Source organism: Oncorhynchus nerka, linkage group LG25, assembly GCF_034236695.1.
Source record: "Oncorhynchus nerka isolate Pitt River linkage group LG25, Oner_Uvic_2.0, whole genome shotgun sequence".
Taxonomy (NCBI): Eukaryota; Metazoa; Chordata; class Actinopteri; order Salmoniformes; family Salmonidae; genus Oncorhynchus; species Oncorhynchus nerka.
In genome coordinates this window covers 56,713,828-56,724,690 of record NC_088420.1, presented here as the reverse complement: position 1 = coordinate 56,724,690, position 10,863 = coordinate 56,713,828, and the positions used below count along the sequence as shown (strand labels likewise).

The following is a 10,863-nucleotide window of genomic DNA, read 5'->3' as shown; positions in this document are numbered from 1 at the left end:
TTTCTCCAATACTATAGAGCCATTACCATGTCGATCAACGCTTGAATGTAAACGTAGTTCACACCCCCGATTTTGAAGTCAACACAGTCGCTACAGTCCCATTAGTTTTCTTTGTAGCCTCGTTTGAATGTTGCGGTTACGCACATTTGTACGGAATTGGGTGAGTTTACATTAGCTAACAAGCAAGCTACTGTAACTGTTATTGCACATTTCTGTTTGTATGTAGCTTGCACTTCAAAGGCATACCTAGATGAGATTTTCTTTTATCTTTCCATCGAGGCAAAGTACTATGAAGACATCACTAATCTCGACAAGAGGCGCAACATTCAGAGAAATTCACAATTCAGGGTAATGTTAAGCAGTTAGCTTCAATTAGATAACTGGACAGATTTAGCTACATAACCATTTTTTCAACAACCATTCTCATCTAACGTTAGCTAGTTGCTAGCTATACATACAGTGCCTTGCGAAAGTATTTGGCCCCCTTGAACTTTGCGACCTTTTGCCACATTTCAGGCTTCAAACATAAAGATATAAAACTGTATTTTTTTGTGAAGAATCAACAACAAGTGGGACACAATCATGAAGTGGAACGACATTTATTGGATATTTCAAACTTTTTTAACAAATCAAAAACTGAAAAATTGGGCGTGCAAAATTATTCAGCCCCCTTAAGTTAATACTTTGTAGCGCCACCTTTTGCTGCGATTACAGCTGTAAGTCGCTTGGGGTATGTCTATCAGTTTGGCACATCGAGAGACTGAAATTTTTTCCCATTCCTCCTTGCAAAACAGCTCGAGCTCAGTGAGGTTGGATGGAGAGCATTTGTGAACAGCAGTTTTCAGTTCTTTCCACAGATTCTCGATTGGATTCAGGTCTGGACTTTGACTTGGCCATTCTAACACCTGGATATGTTTATTTTTGAACCATTCCATTGTAGATTTTGCTTTATGTTTTGGATCATTGTCTTGTTGGAAGACAAATCTCCGTCCCAGTCTCAGGTCTTTTGCAGACTCCATCAGGTTTTCTTCCAGAATGGTCCTGTATTTGGCTCCATCCATCTTCCCATCAATTTTAACCATCTTCCCTGTCCCTGCTGAAGAAAAGCAGGCCCAAACCATGATGCTGCCACCACCATGTTTGACAGTGGGGATGGTGTGTTCAGGGTGATGAGCTGTGTTGCTTTTCCGCCAAACATAACGTTTTGCATTGTTGCCAAAAAGTTCAATTTTGGTTTCATCTGACCAGAGCACCTTCTTCCACATGTTTGGTGTGTCTCCCAGGTGGCTTGTGGCAAACTTCAAACGACACTTTTATGGATATCTTTAAGAAATGGCTTTCTTCTTGCCAGTCTTCCATAAAGGCCAGATTTGTGCAATATACGACTGATTGTTGTCCTATGGACAGAGTCACCCACCTCAGCTGTAGATCTCAGTTCATCCAGAGTGATCATGGGCCTCTTGGCTGCATCTCTGATCAGTCTTCTCCTTGTATGAGCTGAAAGTTTAGAGGGACGGCCAGGTCTTGGTAGATTTGCAGTGGTCTGATACTCCTTCCATTTCAATATTATCGCTTGCACAGTGCTCCTTGGGATGTTTAAAGCTTGGGAAATCTTTTTGTATCCAAATCCGGCTTTAAACTTCTTCACAACAGTATCTCGGACCTGCCTGGTGTGTTCCTTGTTCTTCATGATGCTCTCTGCGCTTTTAACGAACCTCTGAGACTATCACAGCGCAGGTGCATTTATAGGGAGACTTGATTACACACAGGTGGATTGTATTTATCATCATTAGTCATTTAGGTCAACATTGGATCATTCAGAGATCCTCACTGAACTTCTGGAGAGAGTTTGCTGCACTGAAAGTAAAGGGGCTGAATAATTTTGCATGCCCAATTTTTCAGTTTTTGATTTGTTAAAAAAGTTTGAAATATCCAATAAATGTCGTTCCACTTCATGATTGTGTCCCACTTGTTGTTGATTCTTCACAAAAAAATACAGTTTTATATCTTTATGTTTGAAGTCTGAAATGTGGCAAAAGGTCACCAAGTTCAAGGGGGCCGAATACTTTCGCAAGGCACTGTATAGTTCAGTGGAGGCTGCTGAGGGGAGGACAGCATTATTATAGTGTGTGTGTGTGGATAGTATCTTTACAAATTAAAAAATCTGCATAAGGTATGATAAGTACGAGTAAGTATGAAGTAATCCTCTCTCAAACACTTTAAATGTTAGGTGTGGACCCCATCGGACCCTTCACAAAATCCAGGAATTGCAACAGCTTGTATTTGATGGCGACAGATTTGACCAAGTCAGTAGAGGCAATACCCATTAACATTTACAGGGTCGGTGTCCCGATGCATGTAGCTAACATGCGCTAATGTGACTAGAATGACGTAACAGCAAACTTTCCAGGACATAGACATGTCTTATATGGCAGAAAGCTTAAATTATTGTTAATCTAACTACACTGTCCATTTTACAGTAGCTATTACAGTGAAAAAAATACTATGCTATTGTTTGAGGAGAGTGCACAACAACAAAACGCTTTTATCATGGCAACTGGTTTGATACATTAACCTCTGACAGTAAATAATATACTTACATTCAGTAATCTTGCTCTGATTTGTCATCCTGAGGGTCCCAGAGATGGTTAGTGTCTTTTCGTAGGGAAGCTAATTGTCCATCTGGTATGACATTCCTGGGAGTGTGTAAACTTAAATTGTTATTACCATAGCATTTTTGTATGTTCTCTATAGTTATGTACTTGAAAATGTATCAATTGACCAATTCGGCTCATTTGGAAAAACTCCTGGCGGACTTGATACAAAATATAGTGTAGTAATGGAGTGCTTCACTGAATCAGTCTGAAACGTTGCACACACACTGCTGCCATCTGGTGGCCAACATCTAAATTGCACCTGAACTCCTATCTGATTATTTGGCCTTTCTCTTGCGTTTCAAAAAAAAATTGAAAAAGCAAAAAAATTGAAAACGCATGTTTTTTTGTATTATCTTTTACCAGATCTAATGTGTTATATTTTCCTACATTAATTTTACATATCCACAAACTTCAAAGTGTTTCCTTTCAAATGTTATCAAGAATATTCATATCCTTGCTTCAGGTCCTGAGCAGTTTGATTTGGGTAATTTTAGGCGGAAGTTGGAAAAAAAGGTACAATCCTTAAGACATTTTTAAGGCCAGTAAAGAAAGAGAATGTGTTTAACTCTATATTCCCTTCTGTAAGTCGCTCTGGATAAGAGCGTCTGCTAAATGACTTAAATGTAAATGTAAAAAGGGTGCTTGAACCCAAACAGTTATTTTAGTTTTGTATGCTACTCATCAAGGACATGACTGGCGAGGCCAACTCCAAGCTGATGGACATCTTCAACACATGGTTCTCCTGAGGTCATCTTGAGTGACCAAGGTTGTGAACTCCGGAACAAGGTACGGATGTTATAGGTTATATTCTGTCACTAATGTTTTGTTTTTCCATGGTACATATTTTAATATATTACATTGTAAATAGATATCCCTTTCCTACCCCCTATTCCAGGTTTGGATGAATGGACCAACCAGACCCTCAAGACTGCCATGGGCAAGTCCCTGGACAGGTACCAGGAGCGGTGGGAGGACAACCTGAAGGTAATTCTCTTTGCACACAACAGCAGCGTCCAGGCCTCCACTGAGTACTCGCCCTATCGCCTGCTGTACGGACGGGAGCCACAGCTGTTGACTGCGGTAAACGATGTAATTGTAGATAATGTATTATTGCATATACTGTAGTCTTTCAAATTTGTGATTTACTTAGTGTTGTTGTTTGTCTATTGGTATTTTTTGTATAAGGTACTTTCAGATCACTGAAACCACCTGATGTGCTGGAAGTTGTCAAATCAGACCAGAAAACATTTGAGTACCACCTTTAGCCATGGGCTGAGAAGGATGTGGATATTTTTGACCAGGTAAAAATGATTGTCCTCTGTTAATTTATTTTCTGGCCCTCCAATAAATATACAGTGCATTCGGAAAGTATTCAGACCCCTTGACTTTTTCCACATTTTGTTACGTTACAGCCTTATTCTAAAATGGATTCAATTAAACAAATTCCTCATCAATCTACACACAATACCTCACAATGACAAAGCGACAACAGGTTTTTATACATTTTTGTAAAACCTTTGCTATGAGACTCGAAATCGAGCTCCGATGCATCCTGTTTCCATTGATCATCCTTGAGATGTTTCTACAACTTGATTGGAGTCCACCTATGGTAAATTAAATTGATTGGACATGATTTGAAAAGGCACACACCTGTCTATATTTTTTTATTTAGATTTAACTAGTCAAGCCAGTTAAGAACAAATTATTTTTTACAATGATGGCCTACCCTGGCAAAACCTGCACGACGCTGAGCCAATTGTGCGCCGCCCTGTGGAACTCCCAATCACGGCCGGTTGTGATACAGCCTGGAATTGAACTAGGGTCTGTAGTGATGCCTCTAGCAACTGAGATGCAGTGCCTTAGACCGCTGCTCCACTCAGGAACCCAAGGTCCTACACTTGGGGTCCCACAGTTGACAGTGCATGTCAGAGCAGAAACCAAGCCATGAGGTTGAAGGAATTATCTGTAGAGCTCCGAAAGAGGATTGTGATGAGGCACAGATCTGGGGAAGGTTACCAAAACATTTCTGCAGCATTAAAGGTCACCAAGAACACATTGTGCTCCATCATTCTTAAGTGGCAGAAGTTTGGAACCACCAAGACTCTTCCTAGAGCTGGCCATCCGGCCAATCTGAGCAATCGGGGGAGAAGGGCTTTAGTCAGGGAGGTTACCAAGAACCCGATGGTCACTCTGACAGAGCTCCAGAGTTCTTCTTTGGAGATGGGAGAACCTTCCAGAAGGACAACCATCTCTGCAGCACTCCATCAATCAGGCCTTTATGGTAGAGTGGCCAGACGGAAGCCACTCCTCAGTAAAAGGCACATGACAGCCCGTTTTGGAGTTTGCCAAAAGGCTTTGGCTTGTGAATAAGAGTGTGAGATAGAGGAAATTGTGTAGTAATGACTACATGGAGGAGGTTATTAGATGGAGGATATACCTTCGATTTCGTGGCCCCTCTCTGTGTCGAAGAACAGGTATAGGACAGACACCTGGAGAAAACAGAGATACAGGCCATGAACATGCTGAATGCTTCAAAGAATGTTCAGAGATTCATGCAGGGATTTAATTCACTCAGTGATTTAAATGAACATGGTGTCATATTGTGGGCATGTGAAGATGCAGTATTCTCCTACACCACTTGAGGGAGGTAAGATAATTATGAAATGTAGCCTTGCTAAGACTCCCTCTTTAGACTACCACAACAGACTACCTTATCTGGAAGGCTGGGCTCTGGGGGGACTAGTATCTCCCTCCATTTGGGAGGCTCCCTCCTGGGTGCGGCTGGAGGAGCCATCAGCTGGAACACAAACAGGTTCTACAACTGTACAATGCATTTGACATAATGCTTGACAACAATTTTTTTTGCAGAGTTTGCACAAAAAATGTTAACAGAACTGTAGTGGAGACAAAACACAATGGTTATGCAAAACAACGTCTGCAAAGTGTGTATGGGGCTAGAGAGAGAGAGGGAGTGAAAGTGACACCACTCTTTTCGATCTCTCCCTAGTCGGAGAGCAGTGCAAGCGTGTTTGTCCGCTAGCTCCTGATTCACCTGACACGCTTTCCTTTCCATCAGACTAGATACAGTACTTTTTGTTGATGATACAATAACACTACTGTTAGTTCTTACTACCACTGTTACTACCTTGTTGAAGGCCTGGAGGTGAGGAGGAGGTCCATCTGACTCTAAACTGTTGGATCCACTGATGCTGAAACACAACTATACTCGTCAATTAATGATTTATGCCAAAATCCAAATTGTGCGTGATTAACTCCGCTCTGAATCGGGCCCTAAAGGAAGTTCTGTGGTGAATGGGGTAGCCTGTGGCTGGCCTCATGGTCAGTCAGTGAGGTATCAGTTGGTTCTGTGTCTATGGGCAGACCTGCCTCCAATGTCATAATCTTCTGCAGCTCTCTCACACACGTACTCTCTCACACATGTACAGGAAAAACATTACAGACGGGTGAGACTGGTGCCTCTGTCTGTCTTTACAGTATAGTACAGTCTGCATAAAACCTACAGTAAATACTATAGTATACTACAATCTGCAAAATACAACATATACAGTTGAAGTTGGAAGTTTACATACACTTAGGTTGTAGTCATTAAAACTCGTTTTTCAACCACTCCACAAATTTCTTGTTCACAAAGTACAGTTTTGGCAAGTCAGTTAGAACATTACTTTGTGCATGACACAAGTCATTTTTCCAACAATTGTTTACAGATTATTTAACTTATAATTCACTGTAATCACAATTCCAGTGGGTCAGAAGTTTAATGGCACAGAAGTCGACTGTGCCATTAAACAGCTTGGAAAATTCCAGAAAATGATGCCATGGCTTTAGAAGCTTCTGATAGGGTAATTGACATCATTTGAGTCAATTGGAGGTGTACCTGTGGATGTATTTCAAGGCCTACCTTCAAACTCAGTGCCTCTTTGCTTGACATCATGGGAAAATCAAAAGACGTCCACAGGTCTGATTCATCCGTGGGAGCAATTTCCAAATACCTGAAGGTACCACGTTCATCTGTACAAACAATAGTATGCAAGTATAAACACCATGGGACCACTAGCCGTCATACTGCTCAGGAAGGAGAAGGGTTTGTCTCCTTGAGATCAACATACTTTGGTGTGAAAAGTGCAAATCAATCCCAGAACAACAGGAAAGGACCTTGTGAAGATGCTGGAGGAAACAGGTACAAAAGTATGTATATCCACAGTAAAACTAGTGCTATATCGACATAACCTGAAAGGCTGCTCAGCAAGGAAGAAGCAACTGCTCCAAAACCGCCATAAAAAAGCCAGACTACAGTTTGCAACTGCACATGGGGACTAAGATCATACTTTTTGGAGACATGTCCTCTGGTCTGATGAAACAAAAATAGAATTGTTTGGCCATAATGACCATTGTTATGCTTGGAGGAAAAAAGGGGTGGCTTGCAAGCCGAAGAACACCATCCCTACTGTGAAGCACGGGGGTGGCAGCATCATGTTGTGGGGGTGCTTTGCTGCAGGAGGGACTGGTGAACTTCACAAAATAGATGGCATCATGAGGTAGGAAAATTTATGTGAATATATTGAAGCAACATCTCAAGACATCAGTCAGGAAGTTAAAGCTTGGCCTCAATCATACTTCCAAAGTTGTGGCAAAATGGCATAAGGACAACAAAGTCAAAGTATTGGAGTGGCCATCACAAAGCCCTGACCTCAATCCTATAGAAAATTTGTAGGCAGAACTGAAAAAGCATGTGCGAGCAAGGAGGCCTACAAACCTGACTCAGTTACACCAGCTCTGTCAGGAGGAATGGGCTAAAACTCACCCAACTTGTTGTGGGAAGCTTGTGGAAGGCTACCTGAAACGTTTGACCCAAGTTAAACATTTTAAAGGGAATGCTACCAAATACTAATTGAGTATATGTGTAACAGTGTAATTTTAGACCGTCCCCTCGCCCATTCCCGGCCGCAAACCAGGGACCCTATGCACACATCAACAACAGTCACCCACAAAGCATCGTTACCCAAAAGCCGCGGCCCTTGCTGAGCAAGGGGAACTACTACTTCAAGGTCTCAGAGCAAGTGACGTCAACAATTGAAACGCTATTTAGCGCGTACCACCGCTGACTAAGCTAGCCGTTTCACTCACCCCCCTTTTGACCTCCTCCTTTTCCGCAGCAACCAGTGATCCTGGTCAACAGCATCAATGTAACAGTATAAATTTAGACCGTCCCCTCGCCCATACCCGGGCGCAAACCAGGGACCCTCTGCACACATCAACAACAGTCACCCACGAAGCATCGTTACCCACCACCGCTGACTAGCTAGCCATTTCACATCCGTTACATATGTCAACTTCTGACCTTCTGGGAATGTGATGAAAGAAATAAAAGCTTAAATAAATTATTCTCTCTACTATTCTGACATTTCACATTCTTAAAGTAAAGTGGTGATCCTAACTGACCTAAAGACAGGGAATTTTTTACTAGGATTAAATGTCAGGAATTGTGAAAAACTGAGTTTAAATGTATTTGGCTAACGTGTAAGTAAACTTCTGACTTCAACTGTACACTACAGTTTTCTTTTACTATAGTTAACTGTAAATACTACAGTATAATTACAGTAAAGTCTGCAAAAACACTACAGTTAGTACTATAGTATTTATACTATAGTATGCTATAATATTTTTTCTTGTGGGGAGGACATACAAATATCGGATGTTTGAGAGGCCAGTCTTTTGCTAAGATTAGTTGAATCTTGGAAACCCTGGCAGCCAATATGAGAAAAAGCTAGGCAGTTCAAATCAAGGAAAAATGTATTCTCAAACTGCTTAACGGTCTGATCTTCTGTTGGCTGTTTCATCTCAACTGGGCTGGTATTTACAAAGCATCTCAGAGTAGAAGTGCTGATCTAGGATCAGTTTAGCCTTTTAGATCCTAATGTATACGATTACATGGACAGGGACGACCTTATCCTAGATCAGCACGCCTACTCTGAGATGCTTTGTTGATATGGGCTTTGACTTGAGGGGGATAAAACACAGAGACAATAAGGAGGAGTATGGAGATCAAAGTACAGCAGCAACTTACGCTCCTCACACAACCTAGGGTAGACCCACAGGTTGGTGTAGGGCTAGCAGTGGGAAAGGTAGCAGGCATCCATGCTGGTTGTAAGGGAAAAATATATACACATTTTGTGTATTAAAGACATGTCTTCTAAGACATGTTGCTTGAATAAGATAAAGAAAAATAATTAAAAGGTCCAATGCAGCTGTTCTATCTCAATATCATATCATTTCTGGGTAACAATTAAGTACCTTAACAATTAAGTACCTAAAATATATGTAAAAAGAAACCAAAATAGCTTCTTAGCAAAAGAGCACAGTAAAATCTCATTTTTGACTGCACTGGGCCTTTAGACAAAGCTTTTAATTGCAATTTACAATCAAGGGAGTGCTTGCCTTTTGGTGCTCGAGTGCTGGAGCACGTTCTCTCATGTTCTTTACCTGGCAGTAAGGGAAGCAGAAGATCCAGGAGAGGGTGTAGCTGGGCTGGTTGTTGTGCTGGCGCCCGTTACATTGGTAGGAGGCCTGTTGACCCACAAGATGCCAGCCCACCCCCTGGACCTGGGCCTTCTCCTCAGAGTAGAGCAGGGGCAGCTTCCCCTCCTCATACAGGCTGGTCACCTTCAAATCAAAATGTATTTAAAGTCTTAGCTATATCACATGACAATCTGGTAAAACACAACAACAACAAAAAATCCAAAGGGGAGAGGGAAAAGAGTCACAGTAAAAATGGTAATAACAACCTACCTTCAGCAGTTTGGCGATGTTAAACGGTAACGCACCTACACACGGGTGTTCCTCACCTGGAAGTAGAACCACTGAGTGTGCTTCTCTGTGTACAGGTTGGTGCGCAGAGAGAGCTCATAATTACATTTACCACTGAAATTCAACGAAATAAGATTAGACAGAATGTAAATGGCTGTGGGCATTCATTCACTCATGACTAGGATGAGTGACAATATTCGAGGCTTGAAATGAATTCACACAACACAGAATAAAAATGGTAAATCACTCAGAACTTTGAATGACAGTGTGAGAGGTTTGACAATACTTATGGATGTTATGTACTCACACTCTTGTTGCTTTCAGCAAGTTGCCACACTCGAAGTGTCCCTCGAACAGCAGAGTGGTGTTGTTACGGATACAGTTATCCTGTGTGTGTGTGTTTCTTTTCTCTCCTTCTCCCCTCACAGGTGAAAATCATCACTCCCCAATCAATCATCAATCAGAAGACACACCTCCTACTTCCTACCCTATCACAGTTCCTTCCCCATGGTTTAAAAACCCCATCATTTGTTTGTTCTAGAGCTCAATCTCAAGCTCAATCTCTAGCTCAATCTCTCTGTAAATGCCATGTCTGTAGGTCTCTGTGGTTCACTCTCGCTTTGTGTCTTCACCTCTCTTTTGTTAAAGCACCTCCATAGCACTTTGTCATCACCTGTGAGTATTGTTTTTGGTTATGGTGTTTGTTTGTTGCTGGTAGGAAAAGGGGGAAACCAAGACAAGTCGCCCATGGGCATACACTACCCGTAGGTGAACTTTGTTAAATACACTAGTTAGAACTGGGCGGACCACCCACTGTATTTTTGGTTAGTTAGTTAGCTGTTGTTAAAGTAGGCTAGTCTAGCTTAGGGGTGTTTTTGAATACTTATTGTTTCTTTTCTTGGGTCCAGCTCAGCCCCTTTTCCTGCTCCCCCCATTACCGTGTGTTTATAAATAAACCTAGAGTTTGACGGTAGATTTCTGTTGTCGTGGTTATTTCGTGCACACTTTTACTTTGTCACAATAATAATTTGCATGAGTTATGTTACGGGTCTCATTACCATCCCCCCTAGACTGTCGGGCCAAAAGGGATTCGTAACAGGTGTCATCAACCCCAGAGAAAGACATAGCAGCAGGGGTCAGGGAAGTACTGTGTACTGTGGATACCAATATTCCTGTGAGCCTGCCCAGGGATAAGAACCTAAATTGGAGATTAATCATATTATATTGTATCATACCCTCTAAACTTATTTCAAGTAACCCTTGGCCAAAACTTGTTTAATCTGTTATTAGTCAAATTCATTTTTAAAATCTGATGTAAAAAAAAATACAAATAATAATGTATTTTGATATCTGGTCCCAGAGGTCCACGGACCCCACTTTG

The 10,863-nt window shown here is 41.6% G+C and overlaps 1 long non-coding RNA gene across 1 annotated transcript; it reads right to left on the bottom strand.

The window, feature by feature from the left end:
• Positions 1–5,373: 5,373 nt before the first annotated feature.
• On the bottom strand, positions 5,374–10,592 carry LOC115108999 (uncharacterized). Its single transcript, XR_003860456.2, has 5 exons — positions 9,790–10,592; positions 9,465–9,596; positions 9,159–9,338; positions 6,577–6,686; positions 5,374–5,454 (listed from the first exon to the last, which is right to left on the bottom strand). It is a non-coding gene; the product is annotated as an uncharacterized LOC115108999 (long non-coding RNA).
• Positions 10,593–10,863: the final 271 nt, after the last annotated feature.